At 42.5% G+C, this 18,806-nt stretch overlaps 1 protein-coding gene across 10 annotated transcripts in view; it reads left to right on the top strand.

Annotated features, from left to right (window-relative positions):
• The window catches only part of LOC121576769 (transcriptional repressor p66-alpha), a 45,728-nt gene that overhangs the window by 11,587 nt on the left and 15,335 nt on the right, over window positions 1-18,806 (top strand). The window lies entirely within an intron of this gene.

The raw sequence follows: 18,806 nt of genomic DNA, 5'->3' as shown, positions 1-18,806 counted from the left end.
GGTGCATCAAAGCTGGGACCGAGAGAATGAAAAACAGCTTCTATTTCAAGGCCATCAGACTGTTAAATAGCCATCACTAGCTCATTAGAGGCTGCTGCTGCCTATTGAAATCACTGGCCACTTTAAGAAATGGAACACTAGTCACTTTAATAATGTTTACTTATCTTGCACTACTCATCTCATATGTATATACTGTATTCTATTCTATAATATTCTACTGTATCTTAGTCCATGCCGCTCTGTCATTGCTTGTCCATATATGTATATATTCTTAAATTCCACTCCTTACTAGTTTTGTGTGTATTGGGTATATGTTGTGAAATTGTTAGATATTACTTGTTAGATATTACTGCACTGTAGGAGCTAGAAGCACAACCATTTCGCTACACCCGCTATGCAATCTGCTAAACATGTGTGTGACAAATACAATTTTGATTTGATTTAAATTGCGCTGAGGTCGGGGGATTGTGGGGGCCAGGTCATCTGATGCAGCACTCAATCACTCTCCTTGGTAGAATAGCCCTTACACAGCCTGGAGGTGTGTTGGGTCATTGTCCTGTTGAAAACAATTGATAGTCCCACTAAGCCCAAACCAGATGGGATGGCGTATCGCTGCAGAATGCTGTGGTAGCCATGCTGGTTATGTGTGCCTTGAATTTTAAATAAATCACAGACAGTGTGACCAGCAAAGCTCCCCCACACCATAACACCACCTCCTCCATGCTTTACGGTGGGAAATACACATGCGGAGATCATCTGTTCACCCACACAGCGTCTCACAAATACACAGCGGTTGGAACCAAAAATCTCAAATTTGGACACATTTCCACCGGTCTAATGTCCATTGCTCGTGTTTCTTGGCCCGAGCAAGTCTCTTCTTCTTATTGGTGTCCTTTAGTAGTGGATTCTTTGCAGCAGTTCGACCATGAAGGCCTGATTCACGCCGTCCCCTCTGAACAGTTGATGTTGAGATGTATCTGTGACTTGAACTCTGTGAAGCATTTATTTTGGCTGCAATTTCTGAGGCTGGTAACTAATGAACTTATCCTCTGCAGCAGAGGTAACTCTGGGTCTTCCATTCCTGTGGTGGTCCTCATGAGAGCCAGTTTCGTCATAGCACTTGATGGTTTGTGCGACTGCACTTTAAGAAACGTTCAAAGTTCTTGAAATGTTCTGTATTGACTGACCTTCATGTCTTAAAGTAATGATGGACTGTCGTTTCTCTTTGCTTATTTGAGCTGTTCTTGCCATAATATGGACTTGGTCTTTTACCAAATAGGGCTATATTCTGTATACCACCGTTACCTTGTCACAACAAAACTGATTGGCTCAAACGCATTAAGAAGGAAATCAATTCCACAAATGAACACCTGTTAATTGAAATGTGTTCCAGGTGACTATCTCATGAAGCTGGTTGAGAGAATGCCAAGAGTGTGCAAAGCTGTCATCAAGGCAAAGGGTGGCTATTTGAAGAATCTCAAATATAAAATATATCTTGATTTGTTTAACACTTTTTTTTTTTTTGGTTACTATGTGATTCCATATGTATTATTTCATAGTTTTAATGTCTTCACTATTATTCTACGATGTAAAAAAAAACAACAAAAAAAACCTTGAATGAGTAGGTGGGTCCAAACTTTTGACTGGTAGTGTATGTTATAAAATATGATCACACTCCTACTTCTCTGGAATGCCTCAGAACATTCTCAATTATTTTTTGACTCCAGATTTAGCAAGAGTCGTGGATGAAGAAGCAAGGGCTATGGCATTGCTACGTTTTTCCAGTTCTTCTCCTAACAATAGCTCCCACTGTCTGTTTTAACTGGCCAGTGCTGACATGGCAACACTGGAACACTCAGTGCGGCAGCCACACGAATACAGCATCAAGGCACTCATCCAGGAGGGGGACTAAGCATCCGGGTGCCCTGCTGCCTGCCTGCCGGTGTCGCAACCAGGCCAGCTAGCTGTGTGCTGAGCTGATGTCACACCAGTGGAGGTGCTGACTGAGCCTCATTTAGCCCACCTATAGAATGTGTGTTTCACTGTCACAGCTTCAATAGCTGCCTCCGTCAATGCTCAGGAGAGCAGGCTTCCAGGTAGGCAGTAGTGCTGTAGGTCGGGTACTGGTTTTGTTGGTTGCTGTGGATGTGGCACAATAGGAGTGTGTAGTCTTTTGTTCATCGGGATCCCCTCTGTCTGTTCAGTGCTGTGGGAGAGAACTCAGAAGTAGTCTGCTTGGTTGGGATTTTATTTTTTATGACCACTTCCTCCCACAGGCCATTTCAAAGAAATGTAATCTGATGTGACTGTGTGTGGGGAGTCTATGTGGGCATGGCTGTCTAGATTTAGGGGATTTGTAATGAGCGTTTTGAAGCAATTTCACTGAAATTGAAGATTATCACTCATAGGATTGTCAGTGCACATCACGTATCCCCTGTCACCAGGAACATGTGTGGTTTGAAGGTTAAACTCAGTAGGAAACTCATCCCAAGCCACCTTGTTTGGTTCAATTGCAATGGGTTGTGGCTATACATTTGCCTTGTTGTGGATTCCTTCAAGGCTTGGTTTGAGATCAATGTTAGCAAATACTTGGAACTTTTGTAGAGTTCCCGGAGGTCAACTCGTGGTTGCCGGATTAAATGGCTGGATGTCTAAGGGCTTAGAGTTCTGTATTTGATGTAAGGATAAGGAATCCCTGATGTTGATAGATCCTGTATACTGTATGATGATTTAAGGGAATTTGCATCGAGATTCACAAACACCTGTAACAGAATAGATTTAAAGGGATATTTTACTTAAAGATATTTTAGTATGTTGTTCATTCGTCCACTGTTGATACGGTCCCAAAAAGTGTGCACGTCAGCAGTAAAGTTTAAGACGGAGCACTTCCAGTACAAAGCAAGTCGTGTGATGATGATGCGTTTTACATCATATGATGTGGATAAAATATCCCTTTAAGAATAGTCTTTTTCCATACAGTAGTGTAGGAATTCCTTTTTAAGCTGATATTAGGCTACAGATACCTGCTCCAAAGATTCAAGTTCAGCTTTTGTTACCAGCATATTGGCTCAAGTATGTGTTAGACGCAGGGCTCTAAATTAACATTTTTCATAGCACTGGTGCTCCCAACGTAAAAAATTAAATTGATTGAGATGCCTACACTGAGTGTACAAAACATTACGAACACCGGCTCTTTCCATGACATAGACTGACCAGGTGAAAGCTATGATCCCTTATTGATCAGTGTAGATGAAGGGGAGGAGACCGCTTAAAGAAGGATTTTTAGCCTTGAGACAATTGAGACATGGATTGTGTATATGTGCCATTCAGAGGGTGAATGGGCAAGACAAAAGATTTAAGTGCCTTTGAACGGGGTATGGTAGTAGGTGCCAGGCGCACCGGTTTGTTTCAAGAACTGCAACGGTGTTGGGTTTTTCACACTCAACAGTTTCCTGTGTGTATCAAGAATGGTCCACCACCCAAAGGACATCCAGCCAACTTGACACAACTGGAAAGCATTGGCGTCAACATGGGCCAGCATCCCTGTGGAACGCTTTCGACACCATGTAGGGTCCATGCCTGACGAATTGAGGCTGTTCTGAGGGCAAAAGGGGGTGCAACTCAATGTTAGGAAGGTGTTCCTAATGTTTTATGCACAGTGTATATTGGGCATACAGTGGGGCAAAAAAGTATTTAGTCAGCCACCAATTGTGCAAGTTCTCCCACTTAAAAAGATGAGAGAGGCCTGTAATTTTCATCATAGGTACACGTCAACTATGACAGACAAATTGAGAAAAAAAAATCCAGAAAATCCCATTGTAGGATTTTTAATGAATTTATTTGCAAATTATGGTGGAAAATAAGTATTTGGTCACCTACAAACAAGCAAGATTTCTGGCTCTCACAGACCTGTAACTTCTTCTTTAAGAAGCTCCTCTGTCCTCCACTCGTTACCTGTATTAATGGCACCTGTTTGAACTTGTTATCAGTATAAAAGACACCTGTCCACAACCTCAAACAGTCACACTCCAAACTTCACAATGGCCAAGACCAAAGAGCTGTCAAAGGACACCAAAAACAAAATTGTAGACCTGCACCAGGCTGGGAAGACTGAATCTGCAACAGGTAAGCAGCTTGGTTTGAAGAAATCAACTGTGGGAGCAATTATTAGGAAATGGAAGACATACAAGACCACTGATAATCTCCCTCGATCTGGGGCTCCACGCAAGATCTCACCCCGTGGGGTCAAAATGATCACAAGAACGGTGAGCAAAAATCCCAGAACCACACGGGGGACCTAGTGAATGACCTGCTGAGAGCTGGGACCAAAGTAACAAAGCCTACCATCAGTAACACACTACGCCGCCAGGGACTCAAATCCTGCAGTGCGAGACGTGTCCCCCTGCTTAAGCCAGTACATGTCCAGGCCCGTCTGAAGTGCATTTGGATGATCCAGAAGAGGATTGGGAGAATGTCATATGGTCAGATGAAACCAAAATATAACTTTTTTGGTAAAAACTCAACTCGTCATGTTTGGAGGACAAAGAATGCTGAGTTGCATCCAAAGAACACCATACCTACTGTGAAGCATGGGGTTGGAAACATCATGCTTTGGGGCTGTTTTTCTGCAAAGGGACCAGGACGACTGATCCGTGTAAAGGAAAGAATGAATGGGGCCATGTATCGTGAGATTTTGAGTGAAACCCTCCTTCCATCAGCAAGGGCATTGAAGATGAAACGTGGCTGGGTCTTTCAGCATGACAATGATCCCAAACACACCGCCCGGGCAACGAAGGAGTGGCTTCGTAAGAAGCATTTCAAGGTCCTGGAGTGGCCTAGCCAGTCTCCAGATCTCAACCCCATAGAAAATCTTTGGAGGGAGTTGAAAGTCTGTGTTGCCCAGCGACAGCCCCAAAACATCACTGCTCTAGAGGAGATCTGCATGGAGGAATGGGCCAAAATACCAGCAACAGTGTGTGAAAACCTTGTGAAGACTTACAGAAAACGTTTGACCTGTGTCATTGCCAACAAAGGGTATATAACAAAGTATTGAGAAACTTTTGTTATTGACCAAATACTTATTTTCCACCATCATATGCCAATAAATTCATTAAAAATCCTACAATGTGATTTTCTGGATTTTTTTTTTCTAATTTTGTCTGTCATAGTTGACGTGTACCTATGATGAAAATTACAGGCCTCTCTCATCTTTTTAAGTGGGAGAACTTGCACAATTGGTGGCTGACTAAATACTTTTTTTCCCCACTGTATAAGAATATTTGCTACATGGGGTCACATTAACGCAGAATTCTGTGTTTTTCAGCAGAAAAAAAATATGCATACGAAATATCTTGCTACGCAGATCTAAAATGCTTCTTATTGTAATTTCTGCTAGCCAAATAGTGTTGCATTTCTGTTGTCATCTGATGAAAATTAAGCTATTTTCTGCCGAAATTGTTGCACTAATGTATTTTCTGTGAAGGAAAACTATAGTACGTCCCTGATCACTCTATTGAAGCAAAAATGCAGGTGACATTTTCTTTGAAGGTCTGCGTTTAAAAAATGCAGATTTCTGGACTTTTAACGCGACCCCTTATCAACTTTTGAAGCACATGTTGTGCCCTAGAAACTAATACTGTATGTAACACTGTAAAGACATTAGTTTATTATTATAAAAGGTAAAATGTTGACATGAATACCGGTCATTGAAATTACAAAAGTAGGTTTCTACATTGTGTAAAAGCACTATTTTCCTATTGAGATGTATTACGTTGAACATTTTGTGATCTTGTCGGTTTGACAATATCGCAATATTATTTTTGCGATAGTTGGCTGTACCTGCACCAAAACACGAGACGTTTCTTTAAAAATGTATTGCGATGACGACATGCAAGAGATCTGTCATTCACTCATTGCTATGATCATTGATCTGCTGAAGAAGCTATCCCTTTTCCTTTCTTTCTGTGCCCCCAAATGTTTGGATATACTGTAAAGTTACTAGGTTGTTAGCTAGCTAGGCAATGAGGTAATATGACTGAACAAAGTGTAAACCAATGGTTAACGATGCGCGAGTAGTGTTAGAACGGCCCACGATCTGCTGTAGGAAGATTAAAATGTTGCGCCGGTAACATGGGTCAGATCTTTTGACCTGGTTTGGCAAGAAGCAATCCGTTTTTGCTGTAGTAATGGTCCAACCATGACCCTATTGAATCTGCACTCACTTTTTTTCTCTAGAGCAACAACGGTACAGCACGAAGCCTTATCATTACAACAATTATTATCTGGAAGATTTCTTTCCTAGTCACAAAGTGCTCCCAAAATAAAACTTGTGGTCACATCAATTTTTTTTGCACTTTAGAGCCCTGATTGGACAGCCAAGTTCTTCTGAGTTAAGCTAGGCCTAGTCGTTGTGTGCTGGGAGTCAGCATTGACCTATAACCTACTGCCTCGATCGGCCTGAATTGTGACTGTAAACACTAATGTCAAGTAGTCCTGTTCTTCTCCAAGACTGGGATCATGTGTGTGCGTATGTATGAGAAGTGGGGTGGGGGGGCAGTGTTCTTGGTGTTTGAGTGATAGTCTGTTCCGTGTGTGTGTCAGTGTGTGCATGGGCGCATTCTTTTGTGGTCACGTGTAGGGATCTGGCTGCACTTCCTGGGCTTTGCCCGTGCCGTTCGTCATCATGTTCAAATCAGATAAAATTTTATTTGTCACATGCGCTGAATACAACAGGTGTAGGTAGACCTTACCGTGAAATGCTTACTTACAAGCCCTTAACCAACAATGCACTTCAAGAAAATAGTTAAGAAAATATTTATTTAGTAAAGAAACTAAAGTAAAACAAAATTGTGTGTGTGTGTGTGTATATATATAACACACACACACACAGGGGGTACCGAGTCAATATGCGGGGGTACAGGTTAGTCGAGGTAATTTGTACATGTAGGTAGGGGTAAAGTGACTATGCATAGAAAACAGTGACTAGCAGCAGTGTAAAAACAAAGGGAGGGGGGGTGTGTCAATGTAAATAGTCCGGGTGGCCATTTGATTAATTGTTCAGCAGTCTTATGGCTTGGGGGTAGAAGCTGTTAAGGAGCCTTTTGATCCTAGACTTGGCGCTCCGGTACCGCTTGCCGTACAGTAGCAGAGAGAACAGTCTATGACTTGGGTGACTGGAGTCTTTGACAATTTGTTGCTAAGGGGAATCCAGGTGGAGCCTAACTGGCAGATGCAGTGTTTAAAGGCTTCCATTTTGTTAGGTAACACCCTAATGGCCTGATCTGTCAGTGGTGTTAAAATGGCAGTGCTTAACCCTTAGTGTTCAGTATCGAACCAGTAGGGGCACCCTCTCTGCCTCCAGGCTGCCACAGCCAATAGGACAGAGAGAGGAGGAGGGAGAGTGTTTGTCAGTGTACAGTAGATCTATGGCCAGGCCAGCCACCCCTCCCCCACCACCCAGTCAGCTTGCGCCCTCTCTCTACCACTCTCTCTCTCTTTGTTTTGTCCACATGTACTCAGCTTGGTGAAGCCAGATTAAGCAATGTTTTTTTTGCACAATCAGATATTCCAAAGACAAAGCACTGGGTTCAGTGGGTTGACTTTCCAGTTTCTTTCAAAATTAATTCATTAATTTGGAGAAGATATCCTTCTCAACCTAAACACGATCTGTAGTGAGTGACCTCGAATGAGTAATCAAACAGAAAAAAATTGTGCATTAGTCAAATCTAGAACGATACATATTTTGAGTCAACATATCACAGGGAAGAGACACTAATTGCATGGGAAGGAGATTCATGGCTTTGTGTGCAGCCCATTTATTGGGCAATATTATACTGTTGTTACCCCTCTCACTGGAGACAATAGAGCCTGTATTTAAAAGCGTCGGTGTGCTTTAAATGGCTGTTAATGTTCTAGCTCGCTATGTCCAGTCCCTAGGGAAGGTCATTACATCCAACATATCAGATAGTAGAGGCTAGCTACCTAAGGAAATGGATCAATCGTAATGCTCCATCTCCCTAAAAATATAATAATAAATAATGTAATATGCCATTTAGCAGACGCTTTTATCCAAAGCGACTTAGTCATGTGTGCATACATTTTTACGTATGGGTGGTCCCGGGGTTCGAACCCACTACCCTGCCGTTACAAGCGCCATGCTCTACCAATTGAGCTACAGAGGACCACGTGAAAGTCGAATGAGTCTCAAACCAGGTCATATGTTCCATATGCTCACCATCTTGCCTAGTGTATTGTAGCCAATGTTTCTAGCAGGAATCGCTGAACATGGAATAATTCACTTCAATTCCAATGGTAAATTGTACATTGGTAAGAAGTCGTCAACAGTACAGGTCTGCAATCAAAGCACGAAAGCGAGAAATGCCTGGTGTGTGTGCAGCTTCATTCTGCTAGCGAGCTGGGTGGAAATTGGCCGACGCAATAAAAAGCAACATCAGTGTTGGTGTGTTCAGATTAATACTAAATGGACACGTGACCAGACTGCTGGGTGGCCGATTGCTCCTCTGTCTCTCTCTTTCTCGCTGGCTAGATCTGCCCCAGGCCTTGTTTTCTACTTGAGACCTTACACAGAGTCCACGCCATAATCTCTAGGGAACACAAACCAGTAATCTCTCTCCACTCACTATCTCTTTGATAAGTGAGTTGCATGCAAAATTGCCAATGGAATGAATATTGTAGGGATGGGCATTGTACTGGTAGTTCAGTTAATGTGCTGCTGAGAGCTCTAACGTTATGCATGTATGCTTGCTGGTATCACAATGCAAATGCATGGGTATATAATGGCTGATAATGGGGATAGAGTGCAATAAATGCGTGCCCTTCTTAACCATTGTCATTAAGAAACCTGAGATGATGGTTTGCGTTTAGAATGTGTAGATTAACGCTGACCGTTTTTATCAAGACTAATTAAAGCATTAATTTTCTGTCTCTTATTAAGTTACCATCACCTTTGCAAACAGGTAACACTTTATAATGTGTTATGTGCTGAGAGTATCAACACAGTGACATTGGTTCTCACCCCAAACACACATGCGGCGTACAAACTTGAATGGAGGGTTGAGATGTGATGGTGTTTGGCTTGCCTGAAATTTATACTTCAGTCGGATCTGTCGGTTCCTTTATTTAACATTACCCTTACAGGTGTTGACCGACAGATTGGATTTATTTGTGAGATTAAATTGTTAGTCTCCCAAATTCCACTGTATTTTACTGACTGACACTGGAGTTGCCAGATATTGCCTAATGCCACTCTCATTGATTCTATACTGAACAAAAATATAAACGCAACAATTTCAACGATTTTACTGAGTTACAGTTAATATAAGGAAATCAGTCAATTGAAATAAATGAATTTGGCCCTAATCTATGGATTTCACACACAAAAGGGCTTTTTTACAGAGTTTTTCCCCACAAAAGGGCTTTATTACAGACAGACATATTCCTCAGTTTCATCAGGTGTCCGGGTGGCTGGTCTCAGACAATCCCGCAGGTGAAGAAGCCGGATGTGGAGGTCCTGGGCTGGTGTGGTTACACGTGGTCTGCGGCTTATGGTAGAGAAATGAACATTCAATTATCTGGCAATAGCTCTGGTGGACATCCTGCAGTCAACATGCCAATTGCACACTACCTTGAGACATCTGTTGCGTTGTGACAAAACTGCACATTTTAGTGGCCTTTTATTGTCCCCAGCACAAGGTGCACCTGTGTAATGATCATGCTGTTTAATCAGCTTCTTGATATGCCACACCTGTCAGGTGGATAAATTATCTTGGCAAAGGAGAAATGCTTACTAACAGGGATGTAAACAAATTTGTGCAGAAAATCTGAGAGAAATAAGCTTTTCGTGCGTGTGAAAAATGTCAGCGTTCTTTTATTTCAGCTCATGAAACATGGGACCAACACTTTACATGTTGCGTTTATATTTTTCTTCAGTATAGATCCGTAGTTGGTCCTCTCCCTACAGCAAGATAATGTTCTCCCCTCAATTTCAAAGTAAACATGTTTTTTAGTCTGTTGTCCTGGCCAATTCAAGTAGTGAAAGAAATCCTGAACTCATATTTTCCTGTCTTCATGATGAAATGCTTTTATGTTCTTGAATAGAGGTCACTGACTGAAAGCAATGCTCAATGCTCACACAGAAACACTGTTGATTGACACCTGAGTGCTGTAGTGAAAGGCAGAAAGAAATGTCATCATCAATCTGTCCTTGTATGGGCTCTAAGCTCTCTCTCATTTTATCATTCCACTCCTTCCTGGTTCCTTCCTGTAATCACCTGCTTCCAAAGCGCTCTCTCAGCCCCGTATCAGTGCAGATGACAGACTGAAATACTGATGCCATGTTATTTCCCAATCACTCCCTCTCGTGTCACTTTGAATGGCAGTGAATGGATAGACTCTTACTTTCCTTTTAGTACATGTGTTTTAGCTGTACTCTACTGCTTTTTGCTGCTCTGATTTATTTTCCTGTCATCCCAGAAGTTGTCTAATGCAACATCTCCAGATTTTCTCACATAGACATTGCTTGGTGAAAAGCAAATGAGCTTCAATGAGGTGGTAGGTAGGTTAAGTGTGATGGAACAGTTGAGGACGGACACATACTGTGCGTCTCTCTCTTGAACGCACAAACACTAATGTTCTATTTGGTCTCCTCCCTTTGTTACTTAGTAGCAGGGCCTACAGCACAGTGGATGTTGCATCTTTATGATGCCATCCATCTCCTATGAGACAGCACTAGCCACGCGCCTGGAGACAGACCCCGACACACACACACACACACACACACACACATTGCGTGATGTATGCCTGAGCTTCAAACAAGAATAGCTCCCTTAGAGATGACTCTACTGGATGTCATCAGCAGGGAGGGAATTGCGGCGGCCATTCTGGCTCCTATGATTCACATGTAGACCGACACCAAGAGCAGTTCATACTACACTGTACCGTGCTTGCAATGTGAGCTTGAGGCAGTATAATTGTTTGAAACCTGAACGTTTTACTTTACTTCAAATATTGAGGCATGTCTTACCTTGCTTCATACTACACTGTACTGTGCCCCTCAGGCCCTGCGGACATTTTGGGCCCTGATGACCCTGGCTGCATTCAGGAGGCGCATTCAGCGACCACCAGTCTCTTCCAGTGTCACTGTATGTGTGTGTGAATGTGTGAGCTCAAATTTGATTTGTCACATACTTCGTAAACAACAGTGAAATGCTTACTTAAGGGTCCTTTTCCAACAATGCAGGTCCTTTTCCAACAATGCAGAGTTAAAGATAAAATAGAAATAGTGACACAAGGAATAAATACACAATGAATAACAATAATGAGTAAAAAATAACATGGCTATATACAGGGAGTACAAGTACTGAGTCGATGTGCAGGGTTATGAGGTTATTGAGGTAGCTATGTACATATACAATCGTGGTCAAAAGTTTTGTATTGGTCTTCACAAAGTTCGCTGCTTCAGTGTTATGAGATATTTTTGTCAGATGTTACTATGGTATACTGAAGTATAATTACATTTACATTTACGTCATTTAGCAGACACTCTTATCCAGAGCGACTTACAGTTAGTGAGTGCATACATTTCCATACTGGCCCCCCGTGGGAATCGAACCCACAACCCTGGCGTTGCAAGCGCCATGCTCTACCACCTGAGCTACACGGGACAAGCATTCCATAAGTGTCAAATGCTTTTATTGACAATTACATTAAGTTTATGCAAAGCGTCAATATTTGCAGTGTTGACCCTTCTTTTTCAAGACCTCTGCAATCCACCCTGGCATGCTGTCAATTAACTTCTGGGCCACATCCTGACTGATGGCAGCCCATTCTTGCATAATCAATGCTTGGAGTTTGTCAGAATTTGTGGGTTTTTGTTTGTCCACCTGCCTCTTGAGGATCGACCACAAGTTCTCAATGGGATTAAGGTCTGGGGAGTTTCCTGGCCATGGACCCAAAATGCTGATGTTTTGTTCCCCGAGCCACTTAGTTATCACTTTTTGCCTTATGGCAAGGTGCTCCATCATGCTGGAAAAGGCATTGGTCGTCACCAAACTGTTCTTGGATGGTTGGGAGAAGTTGCTCTCGGAGGATGTGTTGGTACCATTCTTTATTCATGGCTGTGTTCTTAGGCAAAATTGTGAGTGAGCCCACTCCCTTGGCTGAGAAGCAACCCCACACATGAATGGTCTCAGGATGCTTTACTGTTGGCATGACACAGGACTGATGGTAGTACTCACCTTGTCTTCTCCGTACAAGGTGTTTTCTGGATGCCTCAAACAATCAGAGAAAATGACTTTACACCAGTCCTCAGCAGTCCAATCCCTGTACCTTTTGTAGAATATCAGTCTGTCCCTGATGTTTTTCCTGGAGAGAAGTGGCTTCTTTGCTGCCCTTCTTGACACCAGGCCATCCTCAAAAAGTATTTGCTTCACTGTGCGTGCAGATGCACTCACATCTGCCTGCTGCCATTCCTGAGCAAGCTATGCACTGGTGGTGCCCCGATCCCGCAGCTGAATCAACTTTTAGGAGATGGTCCTGGCGCTTGCTGGACTTTCTTGGGCGCCCTGACGCCTTCTTCACAACAATTGAACCTCTCTCCTTGAAGTTCTTGATGATCCGATAAATGGTTGATTTAGGTGCAATCTTACTAGCAGCAATATCCTTGCCTGTGAAGCCCTTTTTGTGCAAAGCAATGATGACTGCACGTGTTTCCTTGCAGGTAACATGGTTAACAGAGGAAGAACAATGATTTCAAGCACCACGCTCCTTTTAAAGCTTCCAGTCTGTTATTCTAACTCAATCATCATGACAGAGTGATCTCCAGCCTTGTCCTCGTCAACACTCTCACCTGTGTTAACAAGAGAATCACTGACATGGGCCCCGTGTAGCTCAGTTGGTAGAGCATGGCGCTTGCAACGCCAGGGTTGTGGGTTCGTTTCCCACGGGGGGCCAGTATGAAAATGTATGCCCTCACTAACTGTAAGTCACTCTGGATAAGACCGTCTGCTAAATGACTAAAATGTCAAATGTAATGATGGCAGCTGGTCCTTTTGTGGCAGGGCTGAAATGCAGTGGAAATGTTTTGGGGAGATTAAGTTCATTTTCATGGCAAAGAGGGACTTTGCAATTCATTGCAATTAATCTGATCACTCTTCATGACATTCTGGAGTATATGCAAATTGCCATAATCAAAACTGAGGCAGCAGACTTTGTGAAAATTTGTATTTGTGTCATTCTCAACTTTTGACCACGACAGTGCATTTGGAAAGTATTCAGACCCCTTGACTTTTTCCACATGTTGTTACGTTACAGTTAAAATTGATTAAATTGTTTTTTTCCCTCCTCATTACTCTACACACAATACCCCATAGTAAGTATTCAGACCCTTTGCTATGAGAGTCAACATTTTGCTCAGGTGCATCCTGTTTCCATTGATCATTCTTGAGATATTTCTACAACTTGATTGGAGTCCAACTGTGGTTAATTGATTGGACATGATTGGACATGATTTGGAAAGGCACACACCTGTCTATATAAGGTCCCACAGTTGACAGCGCGTGTCAGGGCAAAAACCAAGCCATGAGGTTGAAGGAATTGTCCGTAGAGCTCCGAGACAGGATTGTGTGAAGGCACAGTTCTGGGGAAGGGTACCAAAAAATGTCTGCAGCATTGAAGATCCCCAAGAACACAGTGGCCTCCATCATTCTTAAATGGAAGAAGTTTGGAACCACCAAGACTCTTCCCTCCACTTCCTGACATCCCTATAGGCTGCCTCATCATCGTCGGTGATCAGGCCTACCACCGTCGTGTCGTCAGCAAACTTGGTGTTGGAGTCGTGCGCTGCCACCAAGTCGTGGGTGAACAGGGAGTACAGGAGGGGACTAAGTATACAATCCTTGAGTGGCCCCCGTTTTGATGCTTAGCGTGCCGGATTTGTTGTTGCCTACGCACACCGCCTGGGGGCGACCCGTCAGGAAGTCCAGGATCCAGTTGCAGAGGGAGGTGTTCAGTCCCAGTGTCTTGTGCCTGGTGATGAGCTTGGCGGGACTATGGTGTTGAATGCTTTGCTGTAGTCAATTAACCACATTCTTACGTGGGTATTTATTTTGTCCAGGTGGGAAAGGGCAGTGTGGAATGCAATAGAGATTCCGTCATCTGTAGATCTGTTGGGGCGTTATGTGAATTGGAGTGAGTTCAGGGTGTCTGGGATGATTGTTTTGATATGAGCCATGACCAGCCATTCAAAATTCTTGGTCTGCTTGAAACAAGTTTGTATTACAGACCGGGTCAGGGATAGGTTGAAAATGTCAGTGAAGACACTAGCCAGCTGGTTACGCATCCTGGTATTCCGTCTGGCCCCGCCGGCTTGCAAATGTTAACCTGTTTCAAGGTCTTACTCAAATCGGCTATGGAGCGCGAGAGCACACAGTCGTACAAAACAGCTGGTGCTCTCATGCATGGTTGTTACTTCCCTCGAAGCTAGCATAAAGGCATTTCGCTCGTCTGGTAGGCTCAGGTCGCTGGGCACCTTTGTAATCTGTGAGAGTTTGCAAGCCCTGCCACATCCATCGAGCGTCAGCGCCGGCGTAGTAGGATTCTATCTTAGTCCTGTATTGACGCTTTGCCTGTTTGATGGCTCGTGGGAGGTCGTAGCGGGATTTCTTAAGCGCCTGGATCGTGAAGAGCTGTGTGCTCTGTGGTTTATGCATGCTCCCCATCCCCTTCAGATAGATGCTCTTTGTGCTCAGGGATGGGTACAAACAGGGCACATCTGTCCTTGTTATGTCGCAGAGCTCAGTCCCTCTCCTCTTAGCTCAAGTGTTTCACCCACCATTTTATAGGCAGGTGCCTTACCCCCACCTACATTTTGCTTTAATGTTTTGATTGAGATGTGTTCTGCAATAGGCATTGGATGTTGCTTTGAGGGTCTTTTTGCCCCTCCCACCTTGAAAATAGCAACATTTTTTTGAAACACTGAGCAGATGTGGAGGATGACAGCAAAGGGACGTTCAGTTCTGTCCACAAATTTGCTATAGGATTGAGGTCAGGGTTTTGTGATGGCCACTCCAATACCTTGACTTTGTGCCACAACTTTGGAAGAATATTTGGGGTCATTGTCCATTTGGAAGACCCATTTGCGACCAAGCTTTAACTTCCTGACTGATGTCTTGAGATGTTGCTTCAATATATCCACATAATTTTCCTTCCTCATGATGCCATCTATTTTGTGAAGTGCACCAGTCCCTCCTGCAGCAAAGCACCCCCACAGCATGATTCTGCCACCCCCGTGCTTCACGGTTGGGATGGTGTTCTTTGGCTAGCAAGCTACCCCCTTTTTCCTCCAAACATAACAATGGTCATTATGGCCAAACAGTTCTATTTTTGTTTCATCAGACCAGAGCACATTTCTCCAAAAAGTACGATCTTTGTCCCCATGTGCAGTTGCAAACCGTAGTCTGGCTTTTTTATGGCGGTTTTGGAGCAGTGGCTTCTTCCTTGCTGAGTGGCCTTTCAGGTTATGTCGAAATAGGACTCGTTTTACTGTGGATATAGATACTTTTGTACCTGTTTCCTCCAGCATCTTCACAAGGTTCTTTGCTGTTGTTCTGGGATTGATTTGCACTCTTAGCACCAAAGTACGTTAATCTCTAGGAGACAGAATGTGTCTCCTTCCTGAGCGGTATGACGGCTGTCTGGTTCCATGGTGTTTATACTTGCGTACTATTGTTTTTACAGATGAACGTGGTACTTTCAGGCGTTTGGAAATTGCTCCCAAGGATGAACCAGACTTGTGGAGGTCTACCATTTTTTTTCTGAGGTCTTGGCTGATTTTCTTTTGATTTTCCCATGATGTCAAGCAAAGAGGCACAGAGTTTGAAGGTAGGCCTTGAAATACATCCACAGGTACACCTCCAATTGACTCAAATGATGTCAATTAGCCTATCAGAAGCTTCTAAAGCCATGACATAATTTTCTGGAATTTTCCAAGCTGTTTAAAGGCACAGTCAACTTAGTGTATGTAAACTTCTAACCCACTGGAATTGTGATACAGTGAATTATAAGTGAAATAATTTGTCTGTAAACAATTGTTGGAAAAATTACTTATGTCATGCACAAAGTAGATGTCCTAACGGACTTGCCAAAACTATAGTTTGTTAACAAGACATTTTGTGGAGTGGTTGAAAAATGAGTTTTAATGACTCCAACATAACTGTATGTAAACTTCCGACTTCAACTGTACATACGCGTGCATGTATGTGCGGCTATCAATTACTCAAAAGTCCAAGCATCTGTCTGACCTCTAAAATATTTTGATCTTCTTTTGTTCTCATGTGTGCCTCAAACAAGTCAAGTGGGAATTGAACCCCAGTCCCAAACAGCATTTGAGGATTTCAGACTGATCCACTCAACTCATTTACAGGTCCAATGAACTGGCAATCAAGTGGTTTGTGACAATAAAAACTGCACACACTTGACAAGCCCTAGCTGAATTTGTGGACCTTGTGAGCGTCAGAGATTTAGCTAACAGTCATCAAAGAAATTGACTGGAGACATGTCTATCCTTAACCTTGACATGGAGCACTTGACTGGTAAATGTGTTTTTTTTGTGCTAGTGTCAAGATGACATGACAATAGCCCCTTTGCAGAAAGTAGCCTGAGTGTTTAGGCCGGCCTTGTACACTCTTGAAGGTACACCAGAGTGTGATCTGTTTTGATGTGAGCCATAGCAGCGATGTTTTCAAGCACGTAAAGCCCTGATTCTAATGTGCCAGCACGTTTATAGGGCACAGTTTCTGACAATAATTGAACATGGTCAACATTCTGGTCTCCAGATGTGAAAGGGTAAACAAGATTCAGAGCACTGGTGGATGTTTTATTCTAAAGCAGGGATGGGCAACATGAGGGGCATCAGTGGCTCACAGGTCTGCGTACCCACATCCAGACCTACACATCAGCGTTTCCGTTAGAAAAATGTGGCACGGGACATTTGACCGGCAGCATTTTAATTTACTGGACATTTGAGAAATGTACTAGACGCATATGAATTGGCATCCATCCACTGTGCTCAGAATGAAAGAAATCACATTTAGATTATGGTAATTTATATTTTTAGAACATTCAACTTGAGGATGCAACGACATGCGTCTTTCTTACTTAATTCCATTGCGCATTTGAAGATGTTAGAATAACTGTCCACATTTGACTTTTCCTCAGCCAACAAGATGAGTAATGAACAGCAAAATCACTACTCTATCTACTATCCCCATAGAAAAAAAGTGTACCTATTCTATTGGTCATCCTGTCGTTCTGTGCGAGAAAGAAATAGCCCATTCCAAACAAACTCTGGGACAGTTGTGGAATGATAGATCCCAAATTCATACAACCAGTAGGCCTACGCTACGTCTATGTAATGTATATATCAATTTTTTTTATGAGGCTGATACAACAGATCAGAACATTTAGCTTAAAATGTTGATTAACTATTATTTCTTCACATTATAAGTGCAGCAATGAGCACAAGGCAGTAGACTACGTGTGAATGTTGGTTCCATAATGCAGTTAGCAGGAAAACACTGTTGTCAAAGCACACCGCACATGGGAGAGGTTTTATGACACAGAGATGAAAATATCCGTTAGAAATTTAGGAGGGGACATCTAAAGATCCATCAACTAGCATGGGTTGCTAATATGATTAGGATTGTGCCTTTTGGCTACTGGACAATTAAAGAAAGTTGATTTTGAAAACCAATAGAAATTGAGGGAAATAGGCTACTGGTTTCAATGGCATATGGAATTGGGCTTATAAAACATATTACCTCAACTACCCTGTGCCCCTGCACATTGACTCGGTACTGGTAGTCCTTGTATATAGCCTCATTATTGTTATTTTATTGTGTTACTATTTATTTTTCTACTTTTTAACTCTGTTGTTGTTGGGAAAGGGCTCGTAAGTAGGCATTTCACGGTAAGGTCTACACCTGTTGTATTCGGCGCATGTGACAAGTACGATTTCGATTTTAAAAGCATGTTTCACTCCAGCAGCAACAGGAGCTGTAGCAGCAGCTCTCGCTCTGTCTGACAGATTTTCCCGCTAAAACTAGGTTCTATATCTGTATGCTGTGCGTGTGTGATAAATAAGATATATAATGACTAACGAAAATACACAAGTGCCAATTTAATTCCACTAAATTATGCAAACTACATAACAACATAATGGCAATCATTTATTTGAATGGTAAATCTCTATAGATAAACTGGGTAAATCAAGATGTACTGTACCCTAGGCCTATCCACAATACTGCTGTTGGAGCTAGGAACACAAGCATTTCGCTACACCTGCAATAACATCTGCTAAATATGTGTATGTGAACAATAAAATGTCATTTGATTTGAATGCATATTCAATAGGAGTGTGTGCATGCATTGAGTTATTGAGCTTGTTTTGGCTGATGACAAACAATCTGTTTCCCTTCCATTTGGGACTTCTTTTATTGTACTGATCAAAAACATTTGCATAGAAGTAGCTTCTTTTATAAAAATGTGCGCTGTCTCTTTAACCAGTAATGACATCATTTACAGAGCACAGTCAGTTCGCTGAGGCAATAGATCATCTTTGGGAGAGACGTGAGAGAAACCAAATAAGTGAATGAATAAAGTTTTTGGTAGCAATCATCTTTGAAATCAGCATATTTTGCGTTATATTTAGCATATTATCACAAACAAGGTACTAGGGTAGTGAATTGATGTTAGCGTTCACTGTCAGCTAGCATAGCAAAGAAAGTTTACCT

The sequence above is a fragment of the Coregonus clupeaformis genome, chromosome 11 (assembly GCF_020615455.1).
Source record: "Coregonus clupeaformis isolate EN_2021a chromosome 11, ASM2061545v1, whole genome shotgun sequence".
NCBI classification, from domain to species: Eukaryota; Metazoa; Chordata; class Actinopteri; order Salmoniformes; family Salmonidae; genus Coregonus; species Coregonus clupeaformis.
The sequence above is the reverse complement of the archived record's forward strand: the minus strand, read 5'-3'. Positions and strand labels throughout refer to the sequence as shown.